The sequence below is a fragment of the Trematomus bernacchii genome, unplaced genomic scaffold (assembly GCF_902827165.1).
Source record: "Trematomus bernacchii unplaced genomic scaffold, fTreBer1.1, whole genome shotgun sequence".
Classification (NCBI taxonomy): domain Eukaryota; kingdom Metazoa; phylum Chordata; class Actinopteri; order Perciformes; family Nototheniidae; genus Trematomus; species Trematomus bernacchii.
The window spans coordinates 25788576-25803378 of NW_022988043.1; positions in this window are offsets into that span (position 1 = coordinate 25788576).

The window sequence follows — 14803 nt, forward strand, 5'->3', positions numbered from 1 at the left end:
TTTATGCCCTGAACCATTAAATGCTTTATAAACCAGCAGCAATATGTTGAAATCAATTATTTGACAGACAGGAAGCCAGTGTAAGGACTTCAGAACAGGACTGATCCACTTTCTTAGTGTTAGTGAGGAACCAGTGTAAAGACTTCAGAACAGGAGTGATGTGATCCACTTTCTTAGTGTCAGTGAGGACTCAAGCAGCAGCGTTCTGAGTAAGCTGCAGCTTTCTAATCGATTTTTTAATGAGACCTGTGAAGACACCATTACAGTAGTCCAGTCTACTGAAGATAAAAGCATGGACAAGTTTTAAAAAATCCCGCTGTGACATTATTCTTTTAATCCTAGATATAATCTTAAGGTGATAGTAGGCTGACTTAGTAACTGTTTTAATGTGACTGTTGAAACAGCTATGTTAAAGGTCCCATGTCATGCTTTTCCGGTTATTACCCGTCCCCTTGTGTGTTATGAAGGTTTTTCTGCATGTAAACGGTCTGCAGAGTCACAAACCCTCAAAGTACACCCGGTAGGGAGTAAAACTCTAACACAGAAAAGACCTGTCTATGCTGCCCCAGAACGCCTCGTTGGAGATTTTCTTTTTCAATGTTGTAACATTTTTAAGTAAAATGCTTCAATCTGGTGCACTTTGAGCGCCCAATTACTAGATACCTGATCTAGGGGGTACAACTCTAAACACCAGAGGTGGGACCAAGTCATTGTTTTGCAAGTCCGAGTCAAGTCTCAAGTCTTTGCGCTCAAGTCCGAGTCAAGTCTCAAGTCTTTGCGCTCAAGTCCGAGTCAAGTCTCAAGTCTTTGCGCTCAAGTCCGAGTCAAGTCTCAAGTCTTTGCGCTCAAGTCCAAGTCAAGTCTCAAGTCAGGATGGGAAAGTTCAAGTGAAGTCCAAGTCCTAAACTTTGACAAAACGAGTCTTAAACAAGTCCTTATGTGCTTTTCAACAAATGTAATGACATCGATCAACAGAATAATACTTAATAATCAAACTGCTCTTTATTAGTCACATTAATAATTTAATAATCCATTTTCTCTCTGCTGGTAAAGTAACGTGTTTTTCTTCTATTGTAAGAGGGATCAGTAAGGTAAGGCTACCGTGACGGTTTGATTCAGAAGGAGTTTAATGTATAAGATCCCTGATGTTGAGGTGACCAGAATGTTTATTTCCACTGTGTACAGCATGTTATAAGGGACCCACTTCTATCTTTATGCAAGGGATAATGTGCAGCGAGGCGTCTCTATGGGGAAAAGAACACCTGAATCTAGATCCCTCTGCAGGTGGTACTTTAACTATATTTTGATGCTAATACTTTTGTACTTTTACTTGAGTAACATTTTGAATGCAGGATCTTTTATTGTAACCGAGTATTCCTACACTCTGGTACTGTTACTCAAGTACAAGATCTGAACTTCTCCCACCTCTGGCAATAAATCCTGAGTGGTTACCAAAAAAAAAACCCTGCTCTGAAGGTTATTTTCGTTTTACAAATCCTGCACTCAGCTTTGCTTTCTCCAATATCATTGAAATGCAGCCAGATGCTGCTTCTTTTTTCGGTTTTCGCAAATTTCTTGACTTCTTCCGACGCGCTTGCATTTAAATCCGTCTCCCCGTCGCTCTGTGTAGCTGGCCTGTACCACTACACCTGCTGTCTTTGGAGCGTCTGCCCCCCACCCTTCTTTCACATAATGGTATGATCCTAGTGTGTCCTCACATATGATTGGCCGCATGGTGGCCCAGCTAAATAAAGTCCCGCCCCTGCCTGCAAGGATTCTCAGCAAGAGTTGCAGCGGCTGAAGATTCTGCTCTCCCCGACGGGAGTCTGCTCTTCAAGCGGCATCTCGCGATCGGCGTGTTGGAGACCCCTGAATTAAATTATCAAGTCACCTCAAGTCAGAAGGCTCAAGTCCAAGTCAAGTCGCAAGTGTTTTGTGATTTTGTCAAGTCGAGTCCAAAGTCATCAAATTGGTAACTCGAGTCTGACTCGAGTCCAAGTCATGTGACTCGAGTCCACACCTCTGCTAAACACCCATATGAAAAAGATCGGTTTGCATTTTATTAATCAAATAAGTATGTGAACATAACCAATAACCTACCATAGCCAATAAAAAATAAATGTAACTTATTTTATTTTTGTTGTTCATTTATATCTTATAGCATATTTTTTAATCTCTCCAGTTTTAAACGATATTTTTGTTTTACTGTCCTATAGTATACATTGGAATGATTTCAAACCTGTTTTTATTTATCCTAATAATTATAAAGGAGTGCCTTGGAAATATGTGTTTACATAAATTGTGTAAACCTCTCTCTCTCTCTCTCTCTATGCTCTCTTCTAGCTCGTAGCGCCTCTCTCTCCTCTCTACTCTCTCTCTCTATCTCTCCTCCTCTCTCTCCTCTCTCTTCTCCATCTCTCTCTCCTACTCTCTCCTCTCTATCTCGTCTCTCTCTCTCTCTCTCTCTCTCTCTCTCTCTCTCTCTCTCTCTCTCTCTCTCTCTCTCTCTGACATCTTGGTGCCAGGAGAACAACCTCCATCTCAACATCAGCAAAACAAAGGAGCTGATTGTGGACTACAGGAAGCAGCAGGGAGAGGGACACGCCCCCATCGCCATCAATGGGACTACGGTGGAGAGAGTCAAAAGCTTCAGGTTCCTTGGGGTCCACATCACTGAGGACCTGACATGGTCTCTTCACACCACCACCATCACCAAGAAAGCTCGACAGCGGCTCTTCTTCCTCCGCAGGTTGAGGAGGTTCAAAATGGATTCCAGGATACTCTGCAACTTCTACAGGTGCACGATAGAGAGTATCCTCACTGGCAGCATGACGGCCTGGTACGGCAGCTGCACCGACCTCGATCGTAAGGCTTTACAGAGGGTGGTGAAAACTGCACAGCACATCACCAGGACGGAGCTGCCATCCATGGAGGACCTTTACTCCCAGCGGCTCAGGAAGAAATCACTACGGATTATCAAAGACCCCCATCACCCCAGCCACAAACTGTTCTTTCTGTTGCCGTCTGGCAGACGTTACTGCAGCATCCTGGCAAGGACAAGAAGATTCGGAGACAGTTTCTTCCCGCGGGCAGTGAGACTGTTAAAAAATTGAACTGTTGAAACAACTTCAAACATTCATCTGCTACTCAGTAGTATGTATCTAATACCTAATATATATATATCATTCCAATAACTTGTATATAGACTCATACTGCACTATTCCACATCATAACTTTATTTCATTTTTATAACTATTATTATTTTTGTATTGCTCATGCTCTTATTGTTATTATGTTGCATTGTTGGAGAAGCCTGTGACATAAGATTTTCAACTGCATAATTACTCTGTAGCTATGTCAGATTGACAATAAAGAACCTTGAACCTTGAACCTTGAACTTCAATATGAATGTTGATCATTTTTTTGTATTATATTTCCATATAATCTTGTGGACGTGCAGATTCCCTGTCCTCCACCAGGGAGTGCTGCAGCACCCTCAGCACCCCTACTTCCCCCAGCGAGTTATGCAGCTGCTGAGGATGCTGCTCTCTTCAGTTTGCGGATGAAGTAGAGGCGCTGCTGGGCTTTCTTGGTGATTGACGTGGTGTTGTTGCTCCAGGAGAGGTCCTCGATGATGTGCACCCCCAGGAATTTGGTGCTGGTGGGGGTGTTGGGTGTAGGTTCTCCTGAAGTCGACATCAATCTCCTTTGTTTTCTCCACATTGAGAAAGAGATTGTTATCTATGCACCATGTGGCCAGCTGGCTCACCTCCCTCCTGTAGTGGGTCTCGTTGTTGCTGATGAGACTTGACAAAGTGGTTGGAGCTGTGGGTGGGTGTGCAGTCGTGGGTCAGCAGGGTGAAGAGCAGGTCCCCAGGCAGCTCCTCACACTGCCTGGGACAGACAGATAGCCTGGTCGTTGGGTGGAGGTGTTGTTTTCTGCGCATGTGTGCTGTTCTGTGTTTCGAAGCGTGCAAAGAAGCCGTTGAGGTTGTTCAGCAGAGAGGTGTCACTGTCGCAGGTCTGTGGTTTGTAGTCTGTGATGGTCCTAATACCCTGCCACAGGCTCCGTGTGTCTCTGCTGTCACTGAAGTGAGCTGTAATCTTCCGGGTGTACTGTCTTTTGGCTTTCCCGATGCCGCGGAATAGGTCAGCCCTGGCTGCTCTGAGACCAGCTGGATTGCTCCCTATGAAGGCAATGTTGTGGGCCCTCAGCAGCCTGCAGGCCTCTCCTGTCAGCCATGGCTTCTGGTTGGCCCTGATGGTGATGGAGGGTCACATTTGGTGATGTAGCCTGTAACAGTTTCTCTATATTCCTGGATGGTGGTGGTGTTGTTTTCTCCACCAAACCAGATCCAGTTCTAGCTCAGTGCTCTTCTGGTTCCGAACTGGTTCTTCTTTTTAGCCCCAGTTATGTTTCCACCACCCAGAGCCTGTCTGGTGCTACGTCATGACATCACCGTTTACGTCGCTGATTTTCTCCACAACGGCGCTCACAACAACAACAATGGGGGACTGAGTCGGGTCGATGATCGTGTTGCTTTGAATCATACGAAGCCAGATTAAATAAAAAATCTACTTCTCCAACATTATACTTTTCCTTGTGCCGTGGTTCATTGTTTATTAATGTGGTTCAGCGGCATTTACCGACCGCTGCAGTGCTGCTCGCTGGAAAGTATTCACTGTCTGACTGTTACACAATCAGCTGATAAATATCCCCCATCCCCATAAGTGAATGAGTTTCAGTCTCAATTGCCGTTGTTTGGCATCACGCTGTTATGAAAGTTTCTCTGGTATAAGATGGGTGATGTTAGTATAGCAACCGAAGCTAATCTGACTATTTTGACTACTTTTTGCTATCCTATTGTGGCATAAGCCATTTTCTACAGGCATATTTTACCGGCGTATTTTTCATTATGATTCTACTTGTGATAGTCGGACATGGCAACCTGTGTAGCCCATGTATTGATATAGCGTGATGTATAGGGAGGCGTGTTGCGCAGTGCGCTGGTCTTCGAATCAGAGGATAGCAAGTTCGAGTCCCACTGCAGTCAGCATGTCGTTGTGTCCCTGGGCAAGACACTTCACCCCAAATTGCTCCTGTGGGGATTGCCCACAGTATTGAGTATGTAAGTCGCTTTGGATAAAAGCGTCTAACAAGTGACATGTAATGTATTGGTTTTGGTTCTTGCCGGGCAGCCGAGTGGGGCCAGCTAAGAACCGGTTTCCGGTGCCAAGAGCCGGCCCGCTGCGGTGGATACAGGAAGAACCAGAGCTTAATCAGGCTCTAGCCCGGAACCGGCTCTGGAAAAGGGGCATTTGAGTGCAGCTGTGCTGTCCTCTGACCACACACGTAACTCTTTGGAAACTGGTTTGCTGACTTTCACGCAAGTTCACATAACAGTGAGGTGATTAGAGAGGCCGATGTGGGGGAGGGGTGAAGATTAAGATCCAGGGTGTTGTTTTCCCAAATTAACATGTTGATATATTTAACCCTTGTATGGTGTTCGGGTCTGTGGGACCCGTTTTCATTATTTATCTAAAGAAAAATTATATCATCAATTATTTTTTCAAACTCACACTCAATGGCCTTGGCTCATTTTCTGTGAAGAATATATATCAGAACACATTTTCAATGACCACCCACTGGACACCCCCCCTACACATTTACACATGGGCGTAGGAAGCATCCTGAATGTGGGGGGGACATCTTTAACGGGGGGTGTGGGGGCGAAAAAATATATAGATTTCCTGTATTCTGGTGCATTTTAACAGGTGGTTTGATACTTTTATGTGGCTACACTAGCATGACGAAAATGATGGGTACATTTTGTAATTTCATCCAGTAGTAAAGAAAGGAAACATATTTGATTATTAATTCAGAGCTGTCTTTGAATTAATAAAAAGCAGTTTAAATGCCCATTTTTTGTACATTTATATACAACAATAAATATTTGTGAGTGCATTGAGAGATATTGTTGTGGAGAGACATTTATATATAAATCGCAAAATACATTTGTGAATCCTTCTGTGAGCATTTATTAATATTGAGACTGATCTGACTCCATACAGATGTTAAGTTCACCTAGGAATGGTATCATTGACTTAAATGTTCAAATAAATGTTGCTCTTCTGTCTATATTGGTCATATGATGCCCCTTGACTGAAATGTTTCCTGTTCAATATCCCCACTGATTTCCTTAAAATCCTGGGATGAGAGTCCACATCACAATTTACTCTCAACTGTCATTTCCCTTTCATCACTCACCTCAGCAATGGACCTCTCTCCACTGTCCCTGTATTCTGCCTCTGACTTACTCTCAAGTGCCTAGATGTCAAGAGAGGTGGTGAAGTGATAATTATTTATTGAGCAGTATACTCTTTCACATTGAATCATAACAAGTCATACTGAATGTAAATACAACTGACTCTAAAGTAAGTCCCAGTCTGTGACATTGGACATTTTGAAGACTCAAAGTCCCAAGCAGTAGGTAGAATATTAGCTAGTCTATGTAATGTGCACAGAAAATAAATAGTTAACTGAATACTGGGATGGAAATAGCCTATAAGCACTCAGTAAAACATAAACACACACAAAAAGCTTCTGAATGATAAGAAGTATAATTAAAACATAATGCACATTACCATTTTGAGAGAGAGTACCTAAGTTAAAGAACTCAGAAAAGAATCTCTTATCGAACTGAGGCTCCAGTAAAACACACTGACTGCGTCTCTACATGGACATCAGTAAGCCGTTTATGAGTATTATCCTGGTTATGATCATATTGGGGATATGGTGTTTACATGAGCACAGAGAGATCGGGTTATTCATGTTCCCTGTTTACATGATAAATACTAGTAACCTGGCATTTCAATGCCTTTTCTCATCTAAACTATTCAGTATTTGTATCTTTCTATCATGACATAAAGACGAAACTCCTCTCCAGAAGTGAGACGCCGCCATCACTGTTAACTGATTAACTGCTACCAGCTGATTACTTACTTTCCTCTTCTTTGAAAAAAATGTTCTTATGTCCATGTTGTCTGGGGGAGAAAACATATCAAACCAAGAGATCGTCAGCTTTGATTTTCGCTGTATTAACCATTTCCTGAACATTTGGTGTGTGTGCCTTACCTCCGCTACCGGCATCGCTTTATACAACAGATCTGAGCTGTCCAACTATGACAACACTCCTTGAACATGCGCGCGCTATGTGAGAATCTGCCTTGGTACAAAGTAGCAGTGAAAACATGGTACGGAGTTTCATTGATTTGGGCATTCTCTCAATAAGCAAGTGGAATGGATTTCATTTGATAGTGAAGCACTGACACAGCGCTCTACAAAGTGCGGCGAGTGGATAGACCGATTCACGGACTTTCCGCATAGTAAAAGTGGGGGGGTCTAAACTAATCATTTGAAAAAGTGGGGGGGACTTGTCCCACCCTCATATAATGGCTGCGACGCCCATGCATTTACATTACATACAGGGTGTTCGGTTCTGAGTCTGACAGTGACTTTGAAGAAGAGGATGAGATTGAGCATCAGCTAGTTAAAGACGAGCCACAGGACCAGCCGGTCAGCGGGCAAAAAAACAAGTAGCAATTTAATTCATTATTGTGATCTAACAAATGTAAAAGGCCAAATATTAACCATATAGGCTAGCAGGATGGCATTGATTTCCCTTGGAAGATGGAAAGGCCTGCACTTCACGATCATAAACTCCGCCAGCGGTGAACAGTGTTTGCAGATAACCACAGCGTCTCTACACCAAGCATCAATGATGTAAACAATAACACCGCCGCCGCGAGTTCCCCCCCAAACCGTAGCTCTGTCTAAGCGGTAGCATGTTAGCCGGTCGAGCTGAATGGCAGAGTCCGGGATGTTGTCGTTTAGCCATGTTTCCGTGAAATTGTAAACACAGCTCGACCGTAGAAGTTTTATATTGTCCATTTTATGGTCCAGTGAGGGTACATTAGCCATGAGCATGGTCGGAATAGCCGGCCTGTGTGGGCTAGCCTAGCTTGGATGCCTCCGTGCTTACCCCTCCTCTGCTACCTCTCACAGTGCCTGCGGCGTCTCCTTTCCAGCTGGGCGGTAGCTACTTGACTTTAGACAAACAATTCAAAAGACAAAATCAACTTAAGGTATTTAAAGATCAATCTTTATTTGAAGGTATCTCTTCTTCTTTTATTAATAATAATAATAATAGCTTAGATTTATATAGCGCCTTTCATGGGACCCAAGGTCACTTTACAAAGAAAAACAGGAGTAAAAACAAACAAACAAAAACAAAAGGCAGTCAGACAAACAGTCAGACAGACAAAATAACGAATAAATTAGGGGCCGAAGGCCTTGGCAAACAGATGGGACTTGAGGGCCCTTTTGAAGGCGTCAAGCGTGGGGATGATGCAGATCTCCGCAGGGAGAGCGTTCCAGAGGGTGGGGGCTGCCACACTGAAGGCTCTGTCCCCGAAGGTTCGCAGGTTGGTACGGAAGGTGGTGAGCAGGCCAGAGTCTGAAGACCGCAGGTTCCGGGGCGGGGCATGTGGGGGAAGGATGTCCGATAAGTACTGGGGGGCATGGGCATAGAGGGACTTGTAGGTGAGGAGGAGGACTTTGTAGGTTATGCGGGACTTGACCGGCAGCCACTGGAGGTGGATGAGGGTGGGAGTGATGTGCTGCCACGGCTTTGTATGTGTGAGTATCCTAGCAGCACAGTTTTGAACATACTTGAGCCTGTCCAGTATTTTGTTGGAGACCCCAAACAGGACACCATTGCAGTAGTCCAAGCGGGAGGTGACGAAAGCAGGACTAGGGTTTCTGCGACCGACTCCGAGAATGACGGTCGGACTCTGGCAATGTTCTTTAGATGGAAAAAGGCAGATTTGGTGACAGACTTGATGTGGGAGTGGAAGGAAAGGGTGGAGTCAAAGATGACACCCAGGTTGCGGACTTCAGGAGATGGGGAGATGGAGCAGCCGTCAACCTCAAGGATGAAGTCACCAACCTTCTGGAGCAACGCCTTGGGTGCCACAACCATGAGCTCTGTTTTCCTGCTGTTGAGTTTCAGGAAATTGGACGACATCCAGGTTTTTATGTCGTGCAGGCAGTTGACAAGAGACTGAGGGGGCAGCTGGGAGGATGGAGTAGTGCTGAGATATATTTGGGTATCATCAGCGTAGCAGAGGAAGTTGAGTCCATGATGGCGGATGATCTGGCCAAGGGGGATCATGTAAATGGTGAACAGGAGGGGGCCAAGCGAGCCCTGGGGTACACCGTGATTGACTGGGGCCGGGGGGGAATTTGAGCCATTAATGGTAACAAACTGTTCCCTGTTATGGAGGTAGGATGTGAACCAGGACAGGGCTGTGCCAGTGACACCTAGGAGGTCAGATGGGCGGTTGAGGAGGATGGTGTGGGAGATGGTGTCAAACGCTGCAGAGAAGTCCAGGAGGATGAGGATGCTGAGGCGGCCAGAGTCAGCAGCAATGAGGAGATCGTTGATGATCTTGATGAGGGCGGTCTCAGTGCTGTGTTGAAGTCTGAAGCCGGATTGGAGGGGCTCATAGCATGGCTGGACATGTGCAGATGGAGTTGGCCGGCGACTACTCTTTCCAGAGTTTTGGTGAGGAAGGGAAGGTTGGAGATCGGCCGGTGGTTGTGGAGGTCGTCGGGCTCCAGGCCAGGTTTTTTGAGGATGGGGGTGACTGAGGCAATTTTGAAGCTGGTGGGGACTATACCAGGAGCCAGAGAAGCATTGATGATGACCACCATGTGGGGGCAGAGGGTGGGTAAGCAGTCCTTGACCAGGGCTGTGGGCATAGGGTCCAGGGAGCAGGTGGAGGTCTTGGCCGAGCTGACCAGCTTGGCCACTTGGGGAGCATCCACAGGGGAGAAGGAGAAGAGGTTGCAAAGGGAGAGGCGCGGCACTGGGGGTGCGTTGCCAGGTTGCTGAGGTGCAGGTAGGGGGGAGGGCTAGGTGCAAGGAGCTGCTGATGGATGGCCTCAACTTTCGCCTGGAAGAAGTCAAGGAATTTGGAGCAGAGATCGGGAGCACCTGAGGGCTGGGGGGCGTCAGCGGTGCGGAGTAGGCGGTTGATGGTGGAGAACAGTGTTCTGGGGTTGCTTTGCTGGGCACCGATGAGACGGGAGTAGTAATGTGTCTTGGCGTGGGAGAGAGCTTCCTTATAAGCTTTCACATGGTCAAGAAAGGCCAGGAGGTGGACCGTGAGGCCAGTTTTTTTAGAGAGCCTCTCAAGCTGGCGACCAGAGGCCTTCATGCGGCGGAGTTCGGTGGTGAACCAGGGGGCAGGGCGGGTGAAGGAAACAGTCCGGGTTTTGATGGGGGCGAGAGAGTTGAGACTGAGGGATAGGGCAGTGTTGTAGTGGGCTACCAGGCCGTCCACGGTGGAGTCGGAGGAAGCCGAGGCCATGTGCTATCAGGTTGGATAGGGCCGGTGCACTCACAGTTTAAATTAAACCTTCAGACGTGAGATATTAGTTTTACATCTATAGCATTGGCAATTTAAAAAAAAACTGAGCAATTCAACAGTACACTTTATATTTCTTACCGTTTAACCTGTTAAGCCTGAGAGACCCCGGAACCGGGGCACTCCCGCAACATCTTGCAGGAAACAGTGTCTGAGGGCATGTTCATTTAATAAACTATAAATGTTTTATATCCATGTAACGGGAAGAAACTCATCTAACTGATCCTTTTTATTTATTTTTCAACAAAAAAAAACACAATGCTAACGCTGAGCCTCTGAATTAGCAACGAGCGAAAAATGCTAACAGATTACTGCACCGAAAATCACTCATAAAACCTTATTATTTATCTTTTCTGCACATCCAACACATCGATTCACACCGTGAGGTGACACAGAATTGATGGGTACATACATTATCACTCAATGATACGAACTCGCGACTTTATAAACAAAAACAGACATCAAAACATGTGGCGCTAGGTAGCTAAAAACGCTAACATGGCTTACCTGTGTCGTAGTCTGGTCAAAAGTGGTCTTCAATGGCATTAAAACGATAAAAACGCTGCTGAAGTTAATCCATAGGTTAATCCAATGTGTCTGTGTCCCTTTGAAATGATTTCTGATAATCCATGAGCAATAAACCTGCTTTTCCGTTTCCAGATGTCAGAGCTAGAGTATAGGTTCGCTCTGATGCAAAACTGCATGCGCGAAGCCCCCACCTTTTTTTTGTACCATGTGTGTGAGAGGGGAGATTCCCCTTCGATTCTATTGGCTCTAACGGTCAGAAAGAGATGTCAATCACCAAAATTGACCAATTGGTTCCAGAGAAACGGTAAAACCCCCATTTCCACCCAAATCACCTCAGAGGTGGAGTTTTTTTGCTAAACCTCTCTAAAAAGGTCAAATGTCACTTGTTTTGCATCAATCTTGATACAGGGTACTTATTATATGTTGTACTTTGGATCCCTAAAGCTTTTAGTCTACCTTACCATCATCCAAGGGTAGTTTTCACTATAAGTAACAAAGCATCTTTGGACGGATACTATAATTTACAGTTTTTTACTATGTTCAATCTGAATTTTCTTTAAAATAAAAAACATCTATATTGTTCTGACTTTTCTACATCCAACTCACAGGTTTATCATTACTTTGAGAAAAAAGATTCTTAATTTAACCCTTTTAGAAAGGAAGATATGGTCATTTGTTCTGGGAATGTCATTTTCGAGCCTAAGACCTGAAAAACAGGCTGAGGGCTAAACAGGTTAAAGCATTTATTACATTCATTTTTCCCCTCCCATATTCACAGTATGGATCAATTGAGACAGCGTGGTGTCCAGAGAGCTGCAGAGACATTGGGGAGAAACCTCAGTGTGATGGAAGTTCTGTCTGTTGGTTTGGCCGGAGAGGACTGAGGTAAAGAGGTCTTTCCTCTGTGAGGAGGGCCAGGCCTGATGGAGGAGGACCAGGCCTGATGGACGAGGACCAGGCCTGATGGAGGAGGAACAGACCTGATGGAGGACCTGCACCAGCTACACCTGCAGAACCTGAGCTCATACTGGGCATAGCTGATACCACCTGCACAGGCCTAGTCTGTCACTTTTTTACATTTTACAAAATGTGTTATACATTTAATAGGTTAACACCTTCTGTCTATTATGTGCTTTATATTTAAAACATTTTTGATGGTTCACCTTTGATAACTTCTGGTTCACATTTCAATAAATTGAATTTGTATTTGCACTACATGTCTTTTATTCCGACTGTAAATGTTAGATTACACATTCAAATCTGACTGAAGATTGGCACCATTTATTTGTGATGTTGTAAACTCTGCGATACAAGACACAAGTGTTGTGAGGCTTATAAAGTGAGGAAAATTGAAATAATCAGCTGATCAATTGTACATGTGGAAATAAGTGCATTTGATCAGCTGACTGTGTTTTTTTTGCCACACTTTATAAGCCTATAACCACACCTTCTCTGAGGTGCAACGTCAGAAACAAATTAACCTCTTAAGCCCTGCCCTCCCGATATCGGGGGGAAAAACGCGTCATCTGAGGAAACAGTGTCTGAGGGCATCTTAATATTTAATAAACTATTAATGTTTTATATCCATGTAACAGGAAGAAACTCATCTAACTGATCTTTTTTTTTTTTTTTTCAAAATAAAACCTACAATGCTAACGCTGAGCCTCTGAATTAGCAACAAGCAAAAAATGCTAACAGATTACTGCACCGAAAATCACTCATAAAACCTTATTATTCATCTTTTCTGCACATCCAACACATCGATTCACACCGTGAGGTGACACAGAATTGATGGGTACATACATTATCACTCAATGATACGAACTCGCGACTTTATAAACAAAAACAGACATCAAAACATGTGACGCTAGGTAGCTAAAAACGCTAACATGGCTTACCTGTGTCGAAGTCTGGTCAAAAGTGGTCTTCAATGGCATTAAAACGATAAAAACGCTGCTGAAGTTAATCCATAGGTTAATCCAATGTGTCTGTGTCCATTTGAAATGATTTCTGATAATCCATAAGCAATAAAACTGCTTTTCCGTTTCCAGATGTCAGAGCTAGAGTATAGGTTCGCTCTGATGCAAAACTGCATGCGCAAAGCCCCCACCTTTTTTTACCATGTGTGTGTGTGGGGGAATCCCCCTTCGATTTTGATGGTTGACACCTCTTTCTGACCGTTAGAGCCAATAGAATCGAAGGGGGATTCCCCCACACACACACATGGTAAAAAAAGGTGGGGGCTTCGCGCAGAGGGCCAGAGATGTGGAAAATCCACCCAAATGACCCCAGAAGTGTTTTATTTTTGCTAAATCTCTAAAAAGGTCAAATGTCACTTGTTTTGCATCAATCTTGATACAGGGTACTTATTATATGTTGTACTTTGGATTCCTAAAGCTTTTAGTCTACTAACCCATCATCCAAGGGTAGTTTTCACTATAAGTAAAAAAGAATCTTTGGACGGACACTATAATTTACAGTTTTTTACTATGTTCAATCTGAATTTTCTTTAAAATAAAAAACATCTATATTGATTCTGACTTTTCTACATCCAACTCACAGGTTTATCATTACTTTGAGAAAAAAAGATTATTAATTTAACCCTTTTAGAAGGGAAGATATGGTCATTTGTTCTGGGAATGTCATTTTCGAGCCTGAGACCTGAAAAACAGGCTCAGGGCTTAACAGGTTAAGGTCCTGTTGCACACAAGACTGTGTGCAGATCTTTGTTTTCACAATGAAAGTGTAGTTTCTACTGGTCTTACATCTCATAACATCAGCTGCTCATTTTCCTCTTGGATGTTCTTCTTAACCCTCGGAGAAGGAGAAAATGCTGAGGCAGTTGTGTGTTTCAGGCATGTCCTTTCCTAACAGAAATAACAAGAAATGTAAAACATGAGATATTGCAGAGCAAGTGTGTTATTTATGAAAGAGGTGTGTTTGTGTGTTTAGGGGCTGTAGATATACATGTAATCTTTTTTTTTATTTGAATGTGCTTTTTAAATTTAAATGGTGAACTACAAAGATAATCAAATTATGATTGAACAGTATGAAATTCATCAACATTAAAATATTTTTCATTATCAAAATAATATTGAACTGTTATCAAAACTTAGGGTAACTGTAGACTCTGTTCGGTTGTCTCGCTGAAATAATCACCTTTACCACGTTTTTTACAGACAAAATAAAGAGATAAATAGTAGTGTTACTTGTTAACATCTAAATTTAACATTTTGCATGGAAAGAACACTAACTTCACTGATGTGTAGGTTATTGAGCATGAAGTGATGTTTAATGGCATGTATATCAGTGTATTATAGTCATTACTTTATCTATTTATAATAATAATAATAATAATAATAATAATAATAATGTTTATTCCAGACAGAGAGTCTGTGCTGCTCATAGATAGACTATTGACTAAAATGACACTATTTTCATAGGAACTAGCTAGTGAAAAGCATTATTTCAATCTGAAATGAACATAACCTGGATCCGGTTATGTCTGCAGCATAAGTTTCCATGGTGATCTGGACATGTTAAAAGAGAGCCACCTTTTTATTTTTCACCTCTCCAATCCACTAATCTGCTTTGTGGCACACTGGTGTGTTGCCTCGACACAGACAACAGACATTTGTTGAGTGACTGCTTTAACTCTGTATGTCATGCTGATATAACTCCCACTGTCTTCCTCTTTGCTTTAGCAGCAGTGGCAGGCGCAGGTGGGCGTTTATTCTCTGCGTTGGAAGAGTAGTGTGGTAATTAGAGGCCTGTGTTCACAGGC